Source organism: Berghia stephanieae, chromosome 1 (assembly GCF_034508935.2).
Source record: "Berghia stephanieae isolate SIO BIC M18660-M18661 chromosome 1, UCSD_Bste_1.3, whole genome shotgun sequence".
NCBI classification, from domain to species: Eukaryota; Metazoa; Mollusca; class Gastropoda; order Nudibranchia; family Aeolidiidae; genus Berghia; species Berghia stephanieae.
The window spans coordinates 2,833,056-2,853,055 of NC_088360.1; the positions used below are offsets into that span (position 1 = coordinate 2,833,056).

General features: G+C 35.7%; 1 protein-coding gene across 1 annotated transcript in view; it reads left to right on the top strand.

The window, feature by feature from the left end:
* LOC144966206 (adenylyltransferase and sulfurtransferase MOCS3-like) overlaps positions 1 to 20,000 on the top strand; it is a 56,258-nt gene that overhangs the window by 32,271 nt on the left and 3,987 nt on the right. The window lies entirely within an intron of this gene.

The following is a 20,000-nucleotide window of genomic DNA, read 5'->3' on the forward strand; positions in this document are numbered from 1 at the left end:
AATTTCGTGTAGGATTACATTTTAATTACATATACCTACCAACTATTTGTAGAGTTGGTGTGAAAGGATAGGTTACATCGTATATCGGATTAACTGTACACGTTGACTAAAACTAAAACACATAGGCTACATCAAACTCTCACATTCACCCTCTGAAATATCGCACATTTTCACTGAAGAAATCTGGGGTTTTATTCTTTTCTAAAATATGATTTAACATTCTCTCTCTCTCTCTCTCTCTCTCTCTCTCTCTCTCTCTCTCTCTCCTTCTCTCACTCTCTCTCCTTTTCTCTCTCTCCTCTCTCTCTCTCTCTCTCTCTCTCTCTTTCTCTCTCTCTTTCTCTCTCAGTCTCTCTCTTCCTCTCAATCACTCACTCTCTATTTTTCTCTCCCTCCTCCTCCCTATCTCTCCTTCTCTTTCTCTCTCTCTCTCTCTCTCTCTCTCTCTCTCTCTCTCTCTCTCTCTCTCTCTCTCTCTCTCTCTCTCTCTGGCTTTAGTATGACCGAATCCCTACTGAGACAAGCCCTAGCTGACTTGGTTAAAAAAAAAGGAAAATATTATCTTAGCCATTTGTTTATGGTAGGATTGATTCAAACGTAAACGTTGTGAAACTCATCACTAGCACCCAACGTGCACTTATTTGCAGGTCTGATAACCCAATTCCTTATGGGCTCATTGTTGTAATGGAAATCTCAAAGAAAAATAATGACGCAAACAGTGTCCATTACAACAATGTTAAACTAGGCCCATAAGTGGGTCCGGATGTCAGACTTGCATACATGAACACGGCGCCAACACTAACACCAAATTTTCCTTTTCAACTAGATGGTTTTTATTGAATTAAAGATATTTATCTGGATATGCAATTTGAGCCAAAATAATTGTAGTTGTACGAAGTATTCGTGAAAATGTTGCTGCTTGAAGCTCGAAGGAAAAATAACGATATTATTGAAATGTAAGCTTCTATTTATTAGAGGAAGACAGATACTGTGGACGCTTTTGGATGAGTGAAACACTACTAATGTGATGGTGAGAAGACAATAGAGAATAACAATTTTTCGCGGCGGTGGTGGGGTTTGAACCTGCGACCTTATTGGTTCGACAACTCCGTCTGGCAGGTGAGAGCGTGGCTCTATCGTGTGAGCTATCCACGAATACAAAAATATTCGTATCAAACTCAGGTCATTTCTAGAGCTCTCTCTCACCCACTTCTGGAGACCGCGGGTTCGCTCGCCACACAACCATCGCGAAGTTACTTGACCAGCAGTTAAGCTTAATAGCCAATATTCTCAACACAAACACATAACATAGAAACGATTGAGACATTGAGGTTGCAGGTTCAAACCCCACCACCGCCGCGAATTTTTTTTATTCTCTATTGTCTTCTGGCACTTTTCTACTCACTTCATCTCTTGTTGTTACCAACATAAGTGCCTGCTCCACTCACTTTTCTGAATTAAAAATTCACCCCATATACCGGAGCATACTCAATGTCTCAATGTCTCAATCGTTTCTATGTTATATGTTTGTGTTGAGAATATTGGCTATTAAGCTTAACTGCTGGTCAAGTAACTTCGCGATGGTTGTGTGGCGAGCGAACTCGCGGTCTCCAGAAGTGGGTGAGAGAGAGAGAGAGCTCTACAAATGACCTGAGTTTGATACGAATATTTTTGTATTCGTGGATAGGTCACACGGTAGAGCCACGCTCTCACCTGCCTGGCGGAGTTGTCGTACCAATAAGGTTGCAGGTTCAAACCCCACTACCGCCGCGAAAAATTTTTATTCTCTAATGTCTTTTGGCACTTTTCTACTCACTTCATCTCTTGTTGTTACCGAAATAAGTGCCTGCTCCACTCACTTTTCTGAATTAAAAAATCACCCCATATACCGGAGCATACTCAATGTCTCAATGCTACTTATGCTGCTTTTTAATTATTCTTTTTTTCTTTTTTTTTTAATGGGAATAGCCATTTTGTTGCTGTTGGGATAGTGAGATATTGACACAGCTGACAGCTAAGGCCCATAACTATGATTTAACGCCCGCCCCCCCCCCCTGTATAGAAGGATCGAAATTAACGCCATCCAGCTCTTTGTTATTGTTTTTTTTGCCAGCCATTTTTATGAGTAGTTCTCACTAAATTGTATCAATCGGACTATAAACGTTTAAGGGTACACATAGTTTTGTGTGATGCAACGTTATATCCGAGTGACGGATGTTTGAGTATTTTACCTAAGCGCATAGCATCAATATGATAAATTAAATGCTTTTATTGGACAGAGAGAATGTAGTTGTTAAAACTATATCTTCTTCTTCTTCTTCTTCTTCTTCTTCTTCTTCTTCTTCTTCTTCTTCTTCTTCTTCTTCTTCTTCTTCTTCTTCTTCTTCTTCTTCTTCGTCTTCTTCTTCTTCTTCTTCTTCTCTTCTTCTTCTTCTTCTTCTTCTTCTTCTTCTTCTTCTTCTTCTTCTTCTTCTTCTTCTTCTTCTTCTTCTTCTTCTTCTTCTTCTTCTTCTTTCTTCTTTTCTTCTTCTTCTTTTTCTTCTTCTTCTTTCTTCTTCTTCTTCTTCTTCTTCTTCTTCTTCTTCTTCTTCTTCTTCTTCTCTTCTTCTTCTTCTTCTTCTTCTTCTTCTTCTTCTTCTTCTTCTTCTTCTTCTTCTTCTTCTTCTTCTTCTTCTTCTTCTTCTTCTTCTTCTTCTTCTTCTTCTTCTTCTTCTTCTTCTTCTTCTTCTTCTTCTTCTTCTTCATCATCATCGACCGGATAAGGCACAAGCATTCCCATAATATATTATATATACGATAAATACCGAGTTGTTGTTTTCATAGCTCTAGTCTTTACTTCACCTTGGCGTTATAATTCTTGATCTGTAGTCTCCCACAAGTTCGTATGCACAATCTTGCACAATCGTTAAAATGGTTAGACAGGTCTGAAATTGTCAAATTTGAATTTTCAGTTTTTGACAAAGTTTCAGATGCATATCATTGTAAAAACTTGGCATTGGAATTAAATAATATTATGTTTTCTGATTCAATCTTTATAGAGGGCCAATCTTGCCCAATCGTTAAATTGTTTTGACAGGTCTGACATTTTCTAATTTGGATTTTCTGTTCTTCACAAAGTTCCAGATGTATATCATCGTAAAAACTGGGCGTTGGACTGAAATAAGCTGTCATCGGGAGTGGGGAAATACATAAATCCGTGGTTTTTGTCATGCCTATGGATAAATGAAATCTCATAAAAATACAGGAAGTTATTAGCTATATTTGTTTATGGCCTCTAAGATATACATCTCTACTTTCAACATTGTTTATTTAATAAAAATATTTGTTATGATAACATCTTGACTTCAGCACAGTGCATGTCGTCAATCCAGTTTGTGGGTTTTAATCCGTTTATACTTTATAAAGGTAATCAACATATCATTAAAATGTATGTGCCTAATATTTATCTCTTGTTCAGTCAACCATAAATATTAAATTACCACGATCCACGATTTTTCCCTCCTGTTGATTGCAGTTTTTAAGTAGTTGCGTAATGGTAACCGTGGTGACATCGATGAGATTCCACGTCGGGAAATATTTAAGCCTTATTTCAGTTTGAAATGATATGTTTAGATCAATTCATCCTTGCATGACAAACATAAGAAAGTATAAAAATCAGTAGTTTATTCGTCAACTCAAAACCACATTGATTATGAATAATCCATATGAAAATTCAACGTTTATTTAATGGTCTGTGGGATTTTATCAGTTAATATAAGATTATTTAAAACATGTCATTACGAATTCAAAAATACAAATATCTACAAAATGGTGAGTGACACAAACGTATGTCTTTCCAACGCTGCTGTACGGTTTCGAAATGTGTACTATATTCCCAGAGTTGTTGATCCCCCCCCCCCCACACACACACACAAAAAAAAAATAAATAAATGTGTGTTTACAGCAGACAGTTGAAAATATTCTGGACTGTTATGCAATGAAGGCGTTTTAAATCGCTTAGGAAAAGAAGGAGAGCTGTTTGATACGATCAGGAGGCGGTAAATATGATTTTTCGGACATATAGAGAGGGGACGTGCTTGAAAAACTGGCAACATCAGGATTTGTAGAAGGGAAATGAGCACATGGAGCACATAGAAAGGCATTCCTTGAAAATCGAAGACAGAACAGATCAACGATAAACACAAACAGAGAATACGACGGATGCTTTGAAGACAGATTTAACAGAGTGGAAAAATGAATGTAAAAGTGGCTGACTTGGTTTGTTTCCCCTTACTGATACAGAATCCTGGAAACTTTTCTTCTTTTTCTAATTCAGAGGAGATGAACTCCCCGTCCCGTATTTTTCTAAGTCTCCTAACTGTGTTCTTTTCCTATGTCAGAGGGGCTAAGTACAAGAGTCGCCAGGATTTCATCGAACTTCTGCCCCTTGCAAGAGGCGGCACTGTTTGTTGTTCCTTTTCACCTCGACTTACGATAATATAATATGGTATTCTTTTTTTGTTGTAATGCCTGCCACAGCTGCCATAGCACTTAAAATCGAAATTAAAACAAATCGACAATTGTTGACCCGACCTTTGAAAATAATTCGATCCATTCTTGGCAACATTCTTTGAAAGGATACAACAATAAAAAGACAAGACCACAGAATATGTTACTTAAAATTGGGGACAGCTTTTTCGAATCGCAAGATAATGATTTTTAGAAAACGAGGAACTTTTACATAATAATAATAATAATAATAATAATAATAATAATAATAATAATAATAATAATAATAATAATAATAATAATAATGATAATGATAATGATAATATAATAATAATAATAATAATAATAATAATAATAATAATAATAATAATAATAATAATAATAATAATAATAACTCCTCAATGAAGTCCAAAGCCTGAGAGTTTAGGACAGTGAGGGTTATTTAAATAGATTGGTATTTTAAGAACGAGTTTTCGAACAAACAATTTCTAAAATCTGCTTTTTTTAAAAATTACATCATTTGTGCGGCTATGTGGTCTAGTGGTATTAAATTCGCTTTTGGATCGGAAGGTCCTGCGTTCGAGCCTCGCTCGGCGTATAGTTGAGTCCTTGAAGAAGGCTCTTTACTCACATTCTCTCACATTACTCAGATGTAAAATGAGTAATTGGCCGTTAACAGAGTTGTCTCTGTCTCTGTTAGGGAAAACATTGTAATGTCGCATAAAAGGCGTCATGTCACGTCCTAAATGTTAAATATTGCTTGATAGAAAATTTAGTGATCGGTGATCATCTTTCTGGAAGGTTAAAATGACATCAAACTGTAGTGACTTAAATTTGAGCCGTTACACAGTGTTCCATGTAGAACAAGACATGGCGCCTGTTAGGCGATACTACAATTTTATTTCGGCAGAGACAACGCTGTTGACGGCTAGGTTCCCATTTTACACCTGAGTACCGTGAGAGAATGTGATTAAAGAGACTTTTCCAAGGATTCAACTATACGCCGAGGGAGGCTCGAATTCAGGACCTTCCGATCCGAAAGCGAGTCATACCACTTGACCACATAGGGGTACAAACTGCTTTGTCATTTGTTATAAAATGGTAGTTGTGGGCAAATACGGAAGCAAACTATAAATCCCTGGCAATATATAGTTTTATAAAAGTAAATTTAACTTATTAGTACTCAAATGAATTAATTGGAAACAGATGGGCATAACATAAATGAAATATATATCGCTTTTATACAGAGCTTATCCGGTTTTTATTACCATGCTCCCAGCGCTTTACAATATTCATTTTTTTTCCTGGTTACCAAGGCGGTTTTATTGGCAAAGTCAATCTGACTTTAGAGGCACCTTAGAAATTTTACTTCCGTCGATAATAGAAAGTTTGCAAAAACTCTTTGCCAAAAGTTTATCTCTAAGAGACCACTGGTTTGAACCCAGTAGTCTGTCGTGAGTGCGGAATGCACAACCATCTCATACTCACCATAGCAATATACACGTTCTATACCATGCTGAACTGGTCAGGCCTTATCATTTAGATCTTTTTGTATTGACACCATCCTATACATCAAAGGGGGGCGAAGTGGCCAAGTGGTTAAGGCATTGCATTGTGACCCGGAAAGCTCCGAGTTCGAGCCCTGCTTCGGACACTTTCGTGTTTTTTTTCCTTGGGCAAGATTATTAACCCCCAATCTGCTCACTTGGACAACATGGGTGGTTCCTGTTGACATCAGACATCTTGTTTGATGAATTATCTATATTCCTTCGTGGAATGCATAGGCAACGATATCTTATGATGGCGTTTCGGAAGGGCATATTTTTTTATACATCAAGCAAGACAGGACCAATTGCAATCGAAGGTTGAATTTAAATATTATACCGTTAACTGCCGTTCTATGGAAAGACACGTATTAAGAATTTGGCCAGAAAACTCGTCCTTCAAATACCGATAGATGTAAATGACCCTCATCTTGTCAATTACTCTCAAAGCTGAAACCTCGCGAGGTCTCAAATTTGAGAGTTTTTGCCAAGACGAGGGTCGCATAAATCGATCGATATTAAAAGGACGAGTTTTCTGGCCAAATTTTTAAATACGTGCCTTTCCAGAATTCAGCAGTGAGCTGGTTCAGCTCAACAACAAAAATAACAATGTGTTAACAACGCCACTACCACATTATCTCATTCGTCTATAGTGTTTCATTCATCCTGTTTTGTTGATAAAGGGGAAACCCGAAACGTCCATTTTATCTGTTTTCGTATATTAAATAGAATCTTACGTTCAATTTCACATTGGTATTGAATTCTTTGAGCTTCGAGCCGCAACAGTTACATTACTCAGCTCAACTCATAAACGTTGATTAACTCACTCAATCCTAAAGATTGTTGCTTCTTTTCAAAATTGGAAAAAAAGTATATTAAAAATGAACATGTCCATAGTTTTATTCAACTACCATTAACATTAAAAACTAAAAACATTAGCTTTGATACTACGCCTATAATTTGTCTTAGAAAATGTAATAAAAAGGCATGGGGCAAAAGTGACCCGGGTAAACTACAGCTAAAATCGGTGTTAGGGTTGAGTGAGTTAACACTAGGTGTCTTCATTTTTCAGAAGAAGGGGTTCTGTACTCTAAACTGTGAAAAAAACACACACAAAACTTTAATTTCCAAATTCTGATCTGGTCGACTTCCAATTCAATTTCCGTCATCAAGATGGAGTCTAGTTTATTCCGACCTTATGATACCAGATTGACGTAATTTGTTACAGATTCACCAGAGGATTAAAAAGTTGGCGTCTTTCCACCACAGGCACTGCCGTACTCTGAAAAACACGCGTAACATTTTTGGCCAGAATGCTCTCGTGTTTTTTTTTTTTTTTTTTTTTTTTTTTTTTTTTTGGCCATTTAAAAAAAAGTAGGGTGTCTTTTTCATAGTACGGCAGATTAGTCCTTCTTTAAGGATACTACAAACTACGTAATTTTTATGAAAGTAACTATTTGGAGTTAAACTTACAAGAACTTTTTTTTTGTTTTTGTTTCTTTGTTTGTTTGTTTGTTTGTTTGTTTGTTTTTTTGTTTTTTTTGTTTGTTGTTTTTTTTTTTGTTATACCACACGATTTATTGTACGAATATGTCGAATTGTTTAAGGTTACTTTCGCAAGAATTTTAGCTACTGTCAAAATAAATGGGATAACCTTCCCTCGGAGGGAGACTTTGGCTCTTTGCATATGGATTCCAATGTTTTTTTAAAAAAGCTTTCATTATCTATTGACTTTATTTTTTAAGTTATTGTGATAAAATAAGTGCATTCCTCAAGTGATTATGTTTGTAACCCTACTATCACGAAATAGATAGAAGTGACGGCTAGAGTAACAATATTGTACAAAGGATTAAGTGGGCATTATATATATATATATATATATATATATATATATATATATATATATATATATATATATATATATATTAGTGCATGGGCCAGTGGGCGAAACCCTCCCCCCCCCCCCCCCTGGGGGAGTTTTCGCCACATGGTTTTTCTGAAACAGCAATATATCTTGAGTATTAATCCGGGTGTTACCGTTTTTTCAAGTGTCATTTACGAGAGTTACGGCCTTTGAAAGGTCATTAGGTGCAATTTTTGTGAAATCGTTTTTGTGCATAAAATGGTTGTTTATCACCTTAAAATTGTTTCACATACAATCAATAATGGAATTTTATTGTAATTTCTCATTTTTTGCCTCATATCATAAAATATTTTACAAAGCCATATAGCGTTTTAAAATCTTTGATAGCCATTTTCTCTATAATTTGAAAAAAAAATCTATTACAGTGTACTTGTTTCCCTTCAGGATGAATAAACAAGAGGGATTTTGCACTAGCACAATTCAGGCATGCTTCAGAGACATATAACACAAATTAATCCGAGTGTTACAGTTTTTTCAAGTATCATTTACAGGAGTTATGGCCCTTGAAAGGTCATCGGGTGCAATTTTTCGTGAACTCATTTTTGTGCATAAAATGATTGTTTATCACCCTAAAATTGCTTCAAATGCAATAAATAGTGGAATTTTATTGTCATTTCTCATTTTTTGCCTCATATCATAAAATATTTTACAAAGCTTTATAGGGTTTTTAAATCTTTGATAGCCATTTTCTCTATAATATGAAAAAAATATATATTACAGTGTATTTGCTTCCTTTCAGTGATAAATAAACAAGAGGAATTTTGTACTAGCACAATTCAGGCATGATTAATGGGCATATAACACATATACATTTGTAACATTTGACCTTGCTGTAGCAAAGAAAGCTTACGATATTGTCTGGCAAAACCCACAGCTTTACAAAACAGTCATTATTCACCTGGGTGTCTTTCACACCATAATTTCATATCAAGGTCCCCTGGGAAAGCTCCAAAGTGGATCTGGTTTTGAAGAAATTGTGACTGAAGCAGGGCTATGTGCACATGGTTCTATGGATAGGGTTATGAGTGGAAAGAACTACAACAGGGCTATACGAGTGCATGTGTCTGTTTTGGGGGCTCTAGAGAGGCTTCTGCTTGCAAAATTTGAGCAGGACACGGATTCAAAACTCAGTAAAGACCTCATGTCTTACATAAAGGAATTCACCGAAGGAATTTCAAGCCATACAGCTAATACAATTCTCCAGTCAACTGTGTATGCTGAGTTATTTTCCCAGTATGAAGCCTTCAAAGAGAGTGTCCGCTCAGGAAAGTACGGAAAAACTGCACAATACTGGATCCAATACATGGACAGAGTTTGGCTTCTCCTCCAGTTTCTGCGAGCTACAAAGGCAAACAACTTTCTTCTTCATATATCTTGTTTAAAAGAACCGTGCCCACTGCTTTTTACCATGAATCACCACAATTATGCCAAGTATTTCAGTGTATATTTTGTGTCACTAGCCAACCTGATTCATTCCCACCCAGGGGCAGAAGAAATGTTACAAGATAATGGATTTAGTGTCTCCAGATCAAGGACGCCTGCTGGAAGAATAGCAGTTGATATGACTATTGGACAAACAATAAACAAACATACAAAGACAAAAGGAGGTATTGTTGGGTTCAGCAAGAGTCTTCCAAGCTATTACCGTTGGAGTGTAACAAGACACAATCGAGCAGAATATGTATCAGCAACCCAAAGAATGATCAGCAACAACAACTGTATAGATATAGACACCCACAAAGAATTGAGCCTTGCAGAAAAAAGACAAAGTGAAAAGCGAGTGCATAAGATCCTCCAGGCATTTTCAGCATTTATCAATCCCTTTGAAGTTGAAGATGGTCTGGTCAGTCTAGCTTCAGGAATGAAGTGCAAGAGGATGTTGCTGATGACCTGCTAGCCGTGGAAAAAACAGGAAAAAGATTGTTTGAAAGTTTTGTTGAAAACAGACTGAAGGAAAAGACTGTAGAATTTCACAAGCCATTAGAAAGGAACAAGACCAAGACATTTGCATCATTGAGGAAAGTGGTAACAGTGAAAAAAGACATGAACGTGGTCACAATCAAGGCACAAAGAAATTTATTTGACCAGCTTCTTGTTTTGTCCCAAGAGCACAGTGTTGATCTTCAAAAAGTTCTTCAATATCCTCTAACACCTACTCCATGGTCGCTGGCTTCATCAGATGGTTTACCTCTGAAGACCAACAAAGCAACTCTGTTGCACAAGCTCACGCCTGACAATTCATTAATGTTCGAGGATTATGCAAAAAAAAACAAACAAACACCGTTTACATTGTTGATGGCAATGCACTGTTACAAACTCTGTCAGCAATCCCAAATACATTTGGTGAAGTAGCCAAACTTACATTTTCCTCCTTACCACAAGCAGCTTGTGTACACTTTGTGACTGATACTTACATAGAAGATTCAATCAAAGGTTGTGAGAGATTGAGGAGATGATCTTCTGAAGATAATGCATACTTGTTAAGAGGATCTGCAACAACAGTGCCCAGACGTTGGAAATCATTTCTCAGCTGAGTTGATAACAAAAGATCCCTTATCAGGTTTCTCCTCAAGGAATGGGAAAGTAACAAATATGCAAAGAAACTGAGAAACAGGGAAATCTTCTTTGTCTGTGAAGAGAGATGCACCTTTAAAGTGACACGGATGAATTTACCACAGCTGTACCTTGTCTAGATCTCTACTCATCACAGGAAGAGGCAGACACACGAATTTTACTGCATTGTCAATATGCTTCCCGCCAACCAAACTGTGAAACAATTGTTGTCAGATCACCAGACACTGATGTCTTCTTACTTCTCCTTTCATTCTCAGAGACTATTGGAAAGACCCTGATTTTTGATACTGGCTGTGGCAACAACAGGCGACAAATCAATGTCTCTCAGATAGCAAAGACTTTGTCTAAACAGATGTGTGATGCATTACTTGGTGTCCATGCATTCACAGGCTGTGACACAACAAGTTGCTTTGCTGGGCAAGGAAAGCTGAAAGCTCTAAAATTTCTTCAAAAGGAGGAAGATCTTAGAATTCTGTTCTCCAGATTTGGAACATCAGCAGCTGTTTCGAGTAATGACTGTCTCATGTTAGAGTCATTTGTGTGCAAGCTGTATGGCAAAACCTCATGCACAAGTGTCAACAAAGTGAGGTATGACATAGTTCGCCAGCGTTTCAAAGGAAAGAAAGGTACCATCTCATGCAGTGGTGGAATTGATCTGTGTCAGATGCCTCCTTGTAGTCAAGTATTGTCACTGCACATATCAAGAGCCAATTTTCAAACTCTCATTTGGAGGAATGCAGTGTGCCAGAATCCTAGCATTCCAAAACCAGAGGATAACGGTTGGCAGAGAAATTCTGCAAATGAATTGGAAGTACAGTGGTTCAAAGATGCTTTCATTCCAGATGAGTTGCAGGAAATTGTGTATGAAGAAAGCTGCACCAGTACTGACGAAGATACATATGCCGAGGATGGTAGTGATAGCTTTGACAGTGATTTCCTTGACGACACTTCAGAGGACGAAGAGGATTTTGCTACTGATGATGAGGATATGTAATAAATTGGTGAGCAGTGCAAACTGTTAAGGAGTAAAGCATGTTTGCAAAACACATAAGGATATTGTTTTTATGTACTTACTGCATCTTGAATCAAGAATCCCTTTTGAGTATCAATTATTCTTCATAATATAACAATGCGATTTCGTTCAAAAGTCTTCGGTAATGATGCTTCACTTTGGTTGTGAACAAATTAGTCTTTTTTCATGATATATCTATTGTTTTTACCACACCTTCAACTTACTTTTAAATGTGACAACTGGACATCAATACCATGTTTAAAAAGAATGAAAATTATGATGAATTTGGCATCCCACAAAGTGGAGAAAAATTTAAGGGTTGAGTACACTTTTTGTTTTTCCTGTGACGTAGAAATATGAAGGTTGTTGTTGAGGCTTGGGCCATAGCTTTCTTCAGTGCTACATTTTTAATGAACATGCTGTTTTTGGCCATATTTAAAATAATTTTTGTGTAAAACACTGAAATAGCCCATAAGTTTAGATATGACACTTCATGAGATTACTGACAAATTGTTTCAACTTTCTGTGAATCTATATAATATTTACAAATTGAAAGCTTGTGCACATAGTTTGATAGTATATTCAATTTCCTTCAGTTTGATACCCAATTTGCATATATTTGAATTAATATTGTAGTCTCCAGAGCCTTTGAAATAAATGTTGTCTCTTTTTTGCAAGGGGACACAACTCACTTTTTTCAAAGTGCCATAACTCTCTTAAATGACACTTATTTTTACGGTAACAGTGGAATTTGTATGGCCAATAAGTTATATTATTTGAAAAACATAGTGGCATAAACTCCCAAAGGGGGGGGGGGTCCCAGTGGCCTAAGCACTATATATATATATATATGTGTGTGTGTGTGTGTGTGTGTGTGTGTGTGTGTGTGTTGGTGGGTACTTGTCGGTGTAAGAGAGTAAGCTTATGCAAAAGGTTATCCAAGACTTTTGGTGCAAAATTGTCAATTATATATCAGAAAATGGTTTAGTGAGTGCAGGATGCTGGCATATCAGTAAAACTTGATATGTGAAAGATACGTTTGGGACAGTTTTTACGTCCAAGTTAGTGGACAGGTTATCATGTTGAGTACTAGTTAATCAATCTTTCTTAATTGGTTTAGGGATGTTGATACATGTGAAAATGACATATATCAAAATAACGTTATATCATGAAAGCCGGGGTTTAGCATCAATATTAAGGGTCTAAGATGTTTCAGGTTGAATGTGATTTGATCTTACTTTTAGGGGGTGGAATTTAGACCGTCGTGGAACTGTCAAAACTAGTAGGAGGTTTGGTTTGAAGGAATTGTGGGTGCAGTTACAATAGGGGATAAAATAGGGTGTTTCTGATCAAAACGGGATTCTATTATTCTACTTCACTATGAGCTGCACTTTTCTTGGTTGCTGCAAGTTCTAAAATCCTACTAAGAATCTTTATTTTACGGACTTAGAAATATTCCATGTATATTGAAAATGGTTACTTAGGCAATTGGACTGATTTTACGGATTTGGAATTTATGAAACTAATTGAATTATAACCATGCTATTTGATTTGGATTTCGAATTTATCACCACAAATAAACTGTAAGAAATGAACCTTGGAATATGGACTTTTATTTGAATGTCTTGATGTTGTACATTCAATTATCATTATCGGCCCTTGAACTCTTTCGTCATTATTAACATCTACATCACAATGCGAAGGAATAGCATTACCATCTATCAAAAAGCCACTATACGATAAGAAGCCATTACATATGTGTGTGCAACTACGCCACAGTCGGTACGAGAGTGCCCGATAATTTAAGTTAGAGCATATAAATATAAATAAATTCACTCACGTAGGTTTAGCCGACTGATGAAATGGAGGACATGGAAACGATTGTTTCGGCTAAAAATACGTGAGTGAATATATATATATATATATATATATATATATATATATATATTATATATATATATATATATATATATATATATATATATATATATAGAGAGAGAGAGAGAGAGAGAGAGAGAGAGAGAGAGAGAGATCAATCGCTCCATACCGAGGTTAAATTATGCAGGCCTGATAACCCAAATTGTTATGGGATCATTGTTGTAATGGAACTACAATCAAACCAACACAAAATATTTGTCGATTACAACAATATTAAAACAAGCCCATGCTTGAGTTCAGTTATCAGACCTGATAACATGTACATCACCTAGGTCCAGCGGCGTGGCGTATTGACGGCATATGGTGGTGCCATGATTAGAAAAAAAAATTTCTAATACAGTGAACACGGTTAAGAGGAGAGAGCACGACATATTAAAAACTCTCTTTTATGGAAGGGTGGGGGAGGGTCGATGGTTTCTACGAGTGGAGAAAACTCAGAAAAACAAATAATTCATGAAAACAACAAGCCACAACACTGAGATACAAGTCCCGTAGGAAAAGGTCTTTGTAATTATTCTTTTTCCACTATTTAAAGGATTGGATTTGGTAGATACTGCAATCAATATGTTATAAATGTAAATCTAAAGAGAAAAAAAACCTATGACAGAAATTACTTACTTTTAGTACTTGTAAAGAAAATCTGCACGGCGATGTTTCATCTCTGCAAATCTTTTTATAATGTGTTTATTGAAATTTGGAATGGCATCTATTTCAGCTTTGTGAATTGACAGAATCATTAACGAATTTAACCGCTCTGTGCTTCATTGAATTTCGCAAGAAATTTTTCACACTTTTAAGGGTGCTAAAACAACGTTCAGGAGGTTAAGAATTACGATGGAAGTGATTAAGGTCACTATAGCCTATAGATGTCCATGATTTGTCAGTGTTTGTTGTATCTGTAAAAAGTAGACAATAAAAACAAAAGAAACGTTTTTTTTCTAAACTAACTGTGAGCCATTCATGCCTGTCATACCATGTCACTGAAAAAGAGCGTTTTCGAGATTTCCACACCTGTGTCAATTCAAAATCAGTTGGTTGGTGAGGAACTAGTCTTTTTATTTCTAATTTGTCATCTAGTGTCAATCTCCCAAACGGTCGGTGAAGTAAAGAGTCAACTTGATTCATTGCAATTCATTGTTTAACAAAACAAAACTTCAAAGTATATCTCAAATAATGGAAATCAGTGGAATACGATTAATGATTGCACAAATAAAAGGTAGATTCAGATCTTAAAGCATCACAAAGAAAAAATCACTCCACTTAAGTACTTAAAAATCTAAAAACACACCAAAAGTATAACTGTTGACAGTCTTCGCTTTCTTTCTCTGACTGACACAAATACACACGCACAAACACACACACACACACACACAAATAAACACTCATACACACGTATCCATCAACTCGGCACTACAAGCAAGAAAAATGTTGGTAAATTCGTCCACAATGCTTCGTTGCAAAGAATTACTTTATTCAATAATCGTGAAAAAGAGGTGGGGGGGGGGGGGGTTTGATATGTCATATTTTAAAGTTTTATGATGTTTTTCTTTGCTGCTTACAAATAAACTTGACAATGATCAGTGTTTTTGACAGTTAATGTAATATTTTGGATGGCCGAAGTTACCCTACATTGGCAATTGCCTAAAATAAACGTTTTTGAACTTTGAACCTAATTTGGCGCATCCCCCCAGTCCAACGGTGGAGCTCTCAGATCCTGGCACAAGTCGAGGGGTTTTCCGCTATTTGAAGATAGTATAATTCGACCTAGTTTCTCGCTCAATCAGCTGTCGCGATACTAATGGATAGAGCATTAATTGGAGCTTGGATTGCTTTGCACCACGGTGTTGACTCTCTCGCTACTTCGCGCAGTGATGTCACCAACACACGAGTCGGCGCAGTGCGTGACTCGGAATCTTGAATAGAGTGGAGACTAAAAAGGCAGTATGTTGTTGGCGAGTTGGCGAAAGACAGTGGAGTTAAAATCTCTGTTTTATTTTAAATTAAATTATGCTGTTAATGATTTTTTAAAAGATTGGTGCGGTGCCTGGCACCATTCGATCCAATGGCCCCACGCCACTGCCTAGGTCCATTCCAAATGAAGTCAAATACGACTAGGCAATCGGGGTATCGTAATATAGAATTTCAACTAATATTATATTGAGATGAGTCATCGTTGCTAATTTTGCTCCAAATGTGCTCCGCATATTATGGGACAACCCGGTGGCTGATGAAATACGTTTGAGCAATTTAAGGACATACTACGTTTATATATAAAAAAAAGAAAAACAAATAAAAATAACATTCTCTTAATTCAACCCCAGGGGAATTTTTTTCTTCAGGGTCCACCTTGAGAAATGGCTTTGAGAAGTGATGTTTTTAGAGTAAAACTCTTGAGTCGGTTTATCTGTAGAAGAATAATAACAAGAAGAATAAATCAACTTCATTTTCATTTCACTGTCAACTTTACACACACCGAACGCGCCAAAAGGCACGTCATGCATGGAATTAAGCAAATACAGAAAGGATCATATGTCAAGCGTAAAAAATCGCATCACAACTAGCTAATCAGATTTTTACAATATTATATGCGGTTATTTGCGCAGCCTGTTTAAATAATAATAGTAATAATAATAATATGACATATTTCAACGAGCCACACGATTGGTGGATTAAGCAGATTTCACGCAGGCTTATCCAATAAATATTGTAGTTTATTATTCATGTGATCACGTTCCGTCGACAATTTTGTCTGTTTTTTTGTTGTTGTGTATTGTCCTATCGATTATAAAGAAATATGATTGCGTCGCTCATTCTTTTTCAGTTCTACTCCCCCCCCCCTACCCGACCTTCTCTTCGTGAGTAGGGGGGGGGGGGGGCGGTTGTTGCTTATACTTGTGTTGTTCAAATCTACTTTGTATGGGATTCGTGATTAATCCTTGAATTCCTGAAGACTTACGTGTAGCATACACCACAATAACTTGTTCCACCATTGCATCTTGTAAAATGTTTCGACCCATTTTTCTTCTCTTTGTTCAAAGCTTTGACTGATGGCGATTAGTTTGGGGTCATATTAGTACCAAAAACATTCGTGGATTTTGATGGGTAACACCATCCTGTGGCATGGGAGGTTCTTGAAATCTATAATTATTTGGGCCCCTCCATCTGGTTATATTTACTGTTCTTCATCTATGCTGATTACTACTACTACTACTACTACTACTACTACTACTACTACTACTACTACTACTACTACTACTACTACTACTTACTACTACTACTACTACTACTACTACTACTACTACTACTACTACTACTACTACTACTACTACTACTATACTACTACTACTACTACTACTACTACTACTACTACTACTACTACTACTACTACTACTACTACTACTACTACTACTACTACTACTACTACTACTACTACTACTACTACTACTACTACTACTACTACTACACTACTACTACTACTACTACTACTACTACTACTACTACTACTACTACTACTACTACTACTACTACTATACTATATACTAATACTACTATACTACTTACTACTACTACTACTACTACTACTACTACTACTACTACTACTACTACTACTACTATACTACTTACTACTACTACTACTATACTACTACTACTACTACTACTACTACTACTATACTACTTACTACTACTACTACTACTACTACTACTACTACTACTACTACTATTTACTATTACTATTACTATTACTATTACTATTACTACTACTATTACTACTATTACTATTACTACTACTACTATTACTATTACTACTACTACTACTATTATTACTATTATTACTATTATTACTATTATTACTATTATTACTATTATTACTACTATTATTACTATTATTACTATTATTACTATTATTACTACTGGTACTACTGGTACTACTATTACTACTGGTACTACTGGTACTACTGGTACTACTGGTACTACTACTACTACTACTACTACTACTACTACTACTACTACTACTACTACTACTACTAGTATGACACTCGCTGTCGGATTCGAAGGTCCTGGGTTCGAGCCTCGCTCGGCGCATAGTTGAGTCCTTGGAAAAGGCTCTTTACTCACATTCTCTCACCGTACTCAGGTGTAAAATCAGTACCTAACCGTTAACAGCGTTGTCTCTGTCCGAAAAAAATATAATATCGCCTAACAGACGTCATGTCCCGTCCTTCATGTTAAGTGTTGCTGTTGGCCAGGGAGCCGTTGTAAAACGCTTTGAGCACGTTTAGTGGATATTGCTCTATATAAAAGCTCAATATCCCACGTATTCGTACAAAGGCGGGAACTTTGTCCTTTTCTTATTTTTGGCATGTCTGTATGGAACACCATGTCACGACGCATTGGTAGTCGAAATAATTGTCTGTGTTCAAAAAAATCTTTTAAAATATTTCTTGTTTTGGATATAATATTTTATTATGCAATTTTTCGTTACTTTATCGTGCTCTGTAGAAGAATCCATTATAATCATTACAATTATTTGTTAAAATATTCTATACAAAACATAGGAACACTCATTTTGAAAGGAAGCGAATCCTTGTATATATAACGATGTACGAAATCATAAACTATATAAAGTAAAACATGTACCATTAGAAAACATTATGATTTGCATTAAAAATAAATAAATGATGTATTCATAAAGAATAACTAAAAAATACGATGCGGGAATAATAATAATAATAATAATAATAATAATAATAATAATAATAATAATAATAATAATAATAATAATAATAATAATAATAATATATATGTATATATATATATATATATATATATATATATAATTCTCACAACAAGCCTGCACTGCTTTAGGATATAAATGTTCAAAGGTATTTCCCTCCTTTATTCTTTAATACGTGCTATACATATTTTGGTCTGGGTCAATTTATATTCAATTTGAATTGACCCAGACCAAAATGTGTTAAGCACGTATTAGAGGGAGTTTTCTAACTCCAGTTCAATGGTCCAATGTTTTATGTACAAATTGTTAAGCGCTTTTCAGCGAATAAGTTTACGGCTATACGTCATGATTTTTGTTGTAGGATTAAAGCACGATTAGATATAGGGTTATTAACAAAAGTTTTAATTTAAGATTTTAACGATCTTGTTGAGTGAAAATCTTAAATTAAAACGGAGTGTTTATAGCTCAATAAACGTGTTTTAATCTTGTTATGAATGAATGAATGAATAAATACATTATATATGTACTTATAAATACATATTGTGCTTACATCGTTTGTACATAACAACTTGTAACAATGGCAGGAAAATATAGAAGTAATAATTTGAAAAAACAAATAATGATGAATATTTTCTTAATAAAATCTGATTTAAGATCAGTAAGCCTTTTAAGCCTTTTCTCCGACATGAGTATTTAAAAAATACTTTGCACAGAGATAATACTATATATTAAACATAAAAATGGACATTCCTCATTGTTTCATTAAATATGAATATCAAATATACTTAATTGAACAGAAAACATATCCGAACTAGTCTGAGAAGCTGCCAATTATGTCATAAGAGACTCTCAAACCTATTCAAATATATCGCCGTTCTCATGTGCTCTGACAGATTATTCCAGGAAACTGCAGCGGCATACCGAAAGGACTATTTACCGAAATAGGTTGTTTTGATGTTTGGGACATAAACAGTATTCTTGGGCCTAAAATCTTATTTTATTTAAAAGTTACTAAATTTTCTAGGCATTTTGCGGATAATTTGTTTTGTGAAGAATTTTGAATGTTTCTGTTGCCATAATTTGCATTCGTTTGTTTTCAAGGGAAAGTAAGTGCCGGAATAGTCATTGCAGATGAATCTGAGAGCACGTTTTGTTTCAGATATAGATCTAATTAGAAAGTCTGTTAAGTTGTCTGTCAAAATAGTTTTTATTTCATTAAATTTGTTTGCCAAACTGTTGATGTTAATACGGCTCAATTTAAAATTAGTAGCTGATTTTTTTTCTTCTTGCTGTTCGAAGTTGGTATAAAATACAGTTTTTGTTTATGTTCTGGTGTGTTGAGATATTTCTGTTTGATATTTTTCAACTTGGATCAGTGTGTTGAAATGGTGTGGGTGTGGATAGAAGGATAATGTCAATCTGGAGAGTGGGTGGGGTGATGGGTTCGATAGCATGGTCTCGTTGTGTTTTATTTTCGGTTATGTCGATGACTGAACACAGACTGCGGACGCTCGGGTTTTTTTTTTTTTTTTTTTTTTTTTTGTACGGTCTGTGGCGTGGCCGATATGAGTATTGATTGGCCTTTCGTGTTCCATTTCGACTGTGTCAATAAAAACATAAACGGTGCCAGTGCTTGTTTAAAATAAACATTACCGTGAGAGCGATTGTCACTGCCAGATATGATGTCACAATGGCTTGTTGTTGACGTATGTAAGACAGGTGATCCATCATTTATTTTTGGATTTTTTTTAGTTTAAAACAATAATATTTCACAAGTCCTTGTTT